Source organism: Jaculus jaculus, chromosome 5 (assembly GCF_020740685.1).
Source record: "Jaculus jaculus isolate mJacJac1 chromosome 5, mJacJac1.mat.Y.cur, whole genome shotgun sequence".
Lineage (NCBI taxonomy): Eukaryota > Metazoa > Chordata > Mammalia > Rodentia > Dipodidae > Jaculus > Jaculus jaculus.
This window is the reverse complement of record NC_059106.1, coordinates 82,861,494-82,868,226: the sequence shown is the minus strand read 5'-3', so window position 1 is coordinate 82,868,226 and position 6,733 is coordinate 82,861,494.

Genomic DNA, 6,733 nt, shown 5'->3' with positions numbered 1-6,733 from the left:
CAACATACCAAAACCTGTGGGGCACAATGAAGACAGTTCTTAGAGGGAAGTTTATAGCTCTAAGTGCCTACATTGCAAAAATAGAGACCTCAGATAAATAGCAACCCATCTCAAGGCTTTGGAAAAACTATTTAAACCCAAACCAAACAAAACAAAATTGTCAAGAGCGGGCTGGAGAGATGGCTTAGCGGTTAAGTGCTTGCCTGTGAAGCCTAAGGACCCCGGTTCAAGGCTTGGTTCCCCAGGTCCCACGTTAGCCAGATGCACAAGGGGGCGCATGCGTCTGGAGTTCGTTTGCAGAGGCTGGAAGCCCTGGCGTGCCCATTCTCTCTCTCTCCCTCTATCTGTCTTTCTCTCTGTGTCTGTCGCTCTCAAATAAATAAATAAATAATTTAAAAAAATTTGTCAAGAGCAGGGCAGAAATCAAGTGAATTAGAGTTAGAAATGAAGAAAGCAATTTTAAAAGTTGACAAAACAAAAGTTGGTTATTCAAAATGATAAGATTGATAAACCCCTGGCCAAAATAACCAAAAAGACCTTAATCAACAAGATTAAAGATGAAAAAAGAGATGTCACAACAGATTCCAAGGAAATTGAGAGACTCGTGAGATCACACTTTGAAAACCTATGTTCTACCAAACTGGAAAATGCAGAAAAAAATAGATTAACTTCTCGACACATACGATCTACCACTGTTAAAGCCAGAAGAATAAAGTAGTTTCGCTGGAGCTACAACATGGAAGAGTAATTAAAAACCTCCTAGCTGTAAACAGGGCTTGGTCCTACCAGCGTGGACAGCGCAGCCACCCGCTGCGGGCGCTCCTCCTCCAGGCCTGCGGTCAGCCCGGCAGGTGGAGACCTCGATGGCGGACTTCGCAGAAGAGCAATGCGGGACCTGGAGGGTGTCCTCTTCCAGAAGAGATGTCCGCTCCTGCCCAAGGCTCACTGACAAAGATTAGATGCACAGCTCTTGTCGGATGGGATGAGGCATTTTTGTTTGTTTTTAATTTTGTCTTATTTTATATATATATTTATTTATTTGACAATTTCTACACTTACAGACAACAAACCATGGTATTTCCCTCCCCTCCCCAACTTTCCCCTTCATAACCCTACTTTCTGTCATATCTCCTCCCTCTCTCCATTAGTCTCTCTCTTTTCATTTGATGTCATCATCTTTTTTCTCCTATTATGGGGGTCTTGTGTGGGTATTGCTAGGCACTGAGAGGTCTTGGATATCAGAGCAAAATCTGTCTGGACCCTTGTATGTAAGGAGTGGTACCTTTCCTGTGGCTCTTTCATTCTTTCTGCCACCTCTTTAGCAATGGACCCTGAGCCTTGGAGGGTGTGAGATGTTTCAGTGCTGGGCACTCCTCCATCCTATCTTCTCAGCACTATGTTGCCTTTTGGGTCATCCCAGTGGTCATTGCCATCTGAAAAGAGAAGCTTCTCTAACCAGAAGTGAGAGTAGCATTAATATATAAGTATGAACACTAAGTGTAGTACTTTCAGGGCAATTTGGTGAGAATAATAAATGCATTTATCCAGACAAGAGCAGGCTTTATTCCCCTAAGGCTCATGACCTTCCCTGCCATAGGCTTTTGATTAGGTTTTCAGTACCAGGCATGTGTTCCCTCCCATAGAGTGGACCTTCAGTCCAATTAGAGAGCAGATGGTTCCCCCAGAGCAGACATGCCACTATTGCACTTGTTCAATCATTTGGCCTGTTTGGCCAAACTTGAGGCTTCCAGTGTCCACTGTTTTCACTGCTGATGGCTTCTGTCTCCCATAAGACTGCATACAGTGCAGCTTTTTCCAGCTTTCAGTTAGCTGGGCTACAGGGAGAAGGTTTTCTGCTCAGCACCAACTTGATTTCTCAGTGACTTTGCTGCTCAAGCATGTGAAGTCTTTAGCAATGGGGTCTTACCATCTCTTTCTCATGGGGGAACCAAGGGCCTTGGCAATAGCCTATAATGTTTTGGAGGCAACAGGGACCTCCCTGGCCAACAACTTACTGGAAGGCATCCCATCCCTGGCACTGAAAATTTTCTAGTAACAATCTATGGCTTCTGGATGTGCCATTATTTAAGAAAGTAGATTTTCATATCTCTTATTCAAAATATCTTGAATTTTGATTGGCCCTCCCCCCACCCTTTTATTACACAATCTCTTCCCCTGACCTCACTTAGGCCTTTCCCCTCCCTGTAATCTGTTCTTCTACTTACATATATACAATACTATCCTCTTAAGACCTTCCCTCTCCTCCCTCCCTTATAGCCTTGCTCTCTAGCTTATGGACCTCTGCTACTGATTTTTGGTTCCAGATCACACACAAGTCTATACATTTGTAGCTAGGATCCACATAAAAGAGAGAACATGTGACATTTGGCTTTCTGGGCATGGGTTATCTCACTTACTATAATCCTTTCCAGATCCATCCATTTCCCTGCAAATTTCATAATTTTGTTTTTCTTTACTGCTGAATAGAACTCCATTGTGTAGATGTACCACATCTTTTATTATCCATTCATCTGTGGATGGAAATCTAGACAGGTTCCATTTCCTAGATATTGTGAATAGAGCAGCAATAAACATCATTGTTCAAGTATCTCTAAGGTAGTGAGAAGAACCATTAGGATATATGCCAAGGAGTGCTAGAGCTGGATCATATAGCAAATCTATTTTTAGCTGTCTCAAGAACTTCCACACTGATTTGCACAATGGTCTTACCAGATTACATTCCCACCAACAGTGCAGAAGGGTTCCCCTTTTACTGTAGCCTCACCAACATTTATTGTCATTTGTTTTCTTGATGGTAACCACTCTGACGGGAGAGAGATGGAATCACAAGAGAGTTTTAATTTACATTTCCCTAATGGCTAAGGATGTAGAACACTTTTTCAGATGTTTATATGCCATCTGTATTTCTTCTGATGAGAACTCTCTTGTTGTGACCTTGCATTTAGTGGAAAAGCTTCAAGTTTTTCACCATCTAGTATTATGTTGGCTGCAGGTTTGTCATAAATAGCTTTTATTGTGTTGAGATACGTTCCTTCTATTCCCAGTTTCTGTAATACTTTTACCATGAAAGGATGTTGGATTTTGTCAGATGCCTTTTCTGCATCTATTGAGATGACCATGTGATTTTTGTCCTTCAGACCATTTATATAATACATTACATTTATTGATTTGCATATGTTGAATCATCCCTGCATCCCTGGAATAAAGCCTACTTGGTCGGGGTGAATAATCTTTTTGATATAGTCTTGTATTCTGTTTGCCAGTATTTTGTTCAGAATTTTTGTATCTATGTTTATGAGGAAGATTGGTCTGTAATTTTCTTCTTTTGTTCTGTCTTTGCCTGGTTTTTGTATGAGGGTGATGCTGGCTTCATAGAAGGAGTTCAGTAGAATTCCTTCCTTTTCTATTTTATGGAAAAGTTTGAGAAGCATTGGTGTTAGTTCTTCTATGGAGGTCTGGTAAAATTAGCTAGTGAATCCATCTGGGCCTGGGTTTTTTCTAGTTGGGAGACTTTTTTTTTTTTAAATTTTATTTATTTATTTATTTGAGAGCGACAGACACAGAGAGAAAGACAAATAGAGGGAGAGAGAGAGAATGGGCGCGCCAGGGCTTCCAGCCTCTGCAAACGAACTCCAGACGCATGCGCCCCCTTGTGCATCTGGCTAACGTGGGACCTGGGGAACCGAGCCTCGAACCGGGGTCCTTAGGCTTCACAGGCAAGCGCTTAACCGCTAAGCCATCTCTCCAGCCCGGGAGACTTTTTATAACCGCTTGGATCTCTGTACTTGTTATAGGTCTATTTAAATGTTTTATCTCATCTTGATTTAATTTTGGTAGGTCATATTAATCAAGGAAATCATCCATTTCTTTCAGATTTTCAAATTTAGAGGCATATATATTCTTAAAATATGTCCTTAGATTGTCTGAATTTCTTTGGTATCTGTTGTAATGGTGCCTTTTTTATCTCTAATCTTATTAATTTTTGTCTCTTCTCACTTTCTTCTGGTCAAATTTGCTAAGGGTTTATCAATCTTGTTTATCCTTTCAAAGAACCAACTCTTTGTTTGGTTGATTCTTTGAATATTTTGGTGGGAGGGTTTCTATTTCATTAATTTCTGCCCTAATCTTTATGACTTATTCTTGTTTACTGATTTTTGGTTGGCCTTGTTCTTCTTTTTCCAAGGCCTTAAGGTGAAGTATTAAATTGTTTATTTGTGAACTCTCTGATTTCTTAATATAAGCACTTAGAGTTATAAATTTCCCTCTTAGGACTGCCTTCATTGTGTCCCAAAGGTTTTGGTATGTTGTATTCTCATCATCATTTGATTCTACAAATTTATTAGTTTCCTTTTTGACTTCTTCAATGACCCATTCATCATTCAATAGTGTACTGTTTAGTCTCCATGAATTTCTGTATGCTCTGTAGCTTTTCTTGTTGCTGATTTGCAGTTTAATCCTGTTGTGGTCAGATAGAGTACAAGGGATACTTTCAATTTTCCTATATTTGTGGAGATTTGCTTTGTGTCCTAATATATGGTCTATTTTAGAAAATGCTCCATGTGTTGCTGAGAAAAATGTATATTCTGCAGCATTTGGTGGAATGCTCTGTAGATATGTTAGGTCCATTTGTTCTATGACATCATTTTAATCAGATGTCTCTCTTTATTTCTTGTGGGATGACCTGTCAATTGACCAGAGTGGGGTATTGAAGTCTCCCACTACAATTGTGTTTGATGTTATCTGTGACCTTAAGTCTAATAGTGTTTGTTTACTGAAACAGGGAGCCCCCATGTTAGGTGCATATATGCTTAGGATTGTAATGTCCTCCTGCTGGAGTGTTCCTTTATTTTTTTTTTTAACTTCCAAACAAACTAATTAATTTAATCTGGAAATTGTCAGGAAAGAACAAGACAGTATAAAGTCTTAGCACCTGTGTTTGCAAACATCTTTGATTAGTTTAGATAATTGTGTGGGTACCAATTATCTAGAGAACATTGGAAACAGAAACAGAGAGCTTGAAATTATTTTTCTCAGATGAGGACCATTGGTTGAGCATGAGACTGTACCCTAAATTAGGGAATATGTCTTAAGAGTTAATTTTGTGGCCGAGCGTGGTGGCACATGCCTTTAATCCCAGCACTCGGGAGGCAGAGGTAGGAGGATTGCCGTAAGTTCTAGGCCACCCTGACACTCTATAGTGAACTCCAGGTCAGCCTGGGCTACAATGAGACCCTACCTTGAAAAATTAAAAAAAAAAAAAAAGAGTTAATTTTGTTATAAGCACCAGACTTAAGATACTAGAAAAGAGACAGTTACTTTACATATAATAGAGCAGAATCTGGTTTTATTTGAAACAAAACAGCCTTTGACAAATCTGTTATGAAAGAAAAAACATCATTTGACAACCAGTGATTTTTAGCTTAATCGTGGTAGCCATTGATTTTATGTACCATAGAAATTTCTAGTAACATAAAATGGACTGTTCCTGTAATCAGTATAAAATGATCTTTATCTTTCCTCACTGTTGGTTTGAAGTCTATCCTGTCAGATATTAGGATAGTAACCCCTGCTTGTTTCCTAGGCCTGTTTGTTTGAAATGCCATTTTCCATCCTTTCACCCTAAGGTGGTGTCTATCTTTTATTGAGACATGACTTTCCTAGAGGCAAAAAAATGGCAGGATCCTGCCTTTTAATCCAGTCTGCAAGCCTGTGTCTTTTGGATGGTGCATTGAGGCCATTGATATTAAGAGTTATTATTGAAAGGAGTGCATTTATTCTCACCATTCTTCTTATTTTGTCATGTTTCCTGTTTTCCCTTTACTTGTTTGATTTAACTATTATTTGAGTGTGGTTTATATTTTCCTGTTTCCTCCTGTGTGTGTTTTGCTTTCTCTTTGGCATGAAGAATTCCTTCAAGTATTTTCTGAAGAACTGGTTTAGTTGTCATAAATTCCTTTAGCCTGTTTTTTTTTTTGTTGTTTGTTTATTTTTTTAAAATTTTTTATTTATTTATTTGAGAGCGACAGACACAGAGAGAAAGACAGATAGAGGGAGAGAGAGAGAATGGGCACGCCAGGGCTTCCAGCCTCTGCAAACGAACTCCAGACGCGTGGGCCCCCTTGTGCATCTGGCTAACGTGGGACCTGGGGAACCGAGCCTCGAACCGTGGTCCTTAGGCTTCTCAGGCAAGCGCTCAACTGCTAAGCCATCTCTCCAGCCCCTTTAGCCTGTTTTTGTTCTAGAATGTCCTTATTTCTCCATCAATTTGGATAGATAGCTTTGCAGGATAAAGTAATCTTGGTTGACAGATGTTTTCTTTCAGAACTTGAAATACACCATCCCAAGCCCTTCAGGCTTTTAAAGTTTGTGTTCAGTAATCTGAAGTTATTCTGATGGGCTTGCCTTTGTAGGTGACTTGCTCTTTCTCTCTAACTGCTTTAAATATATTTTCTTTGGTTTCTGTGTTTATTAATTCAATTGTAATGTGGCAATTTTGTCTGTTTGGTGTTCTAAAAGCTTCTTGTATCAGTATTGGCATTTCTTTCCCAATTTGGGGAAATTTTTCTTCTATGATTTTGTTGAAAACACCTACTAAGCTTCTGGATTGAAATTCTTCTCCTTCTGTTATATCCTGAATTCTTATGTTTGATCTTTTCATAGTGTCCCGGGTATCTTGAAATTCCTATTCATACCTTGCTATTAGCTTGTCTTT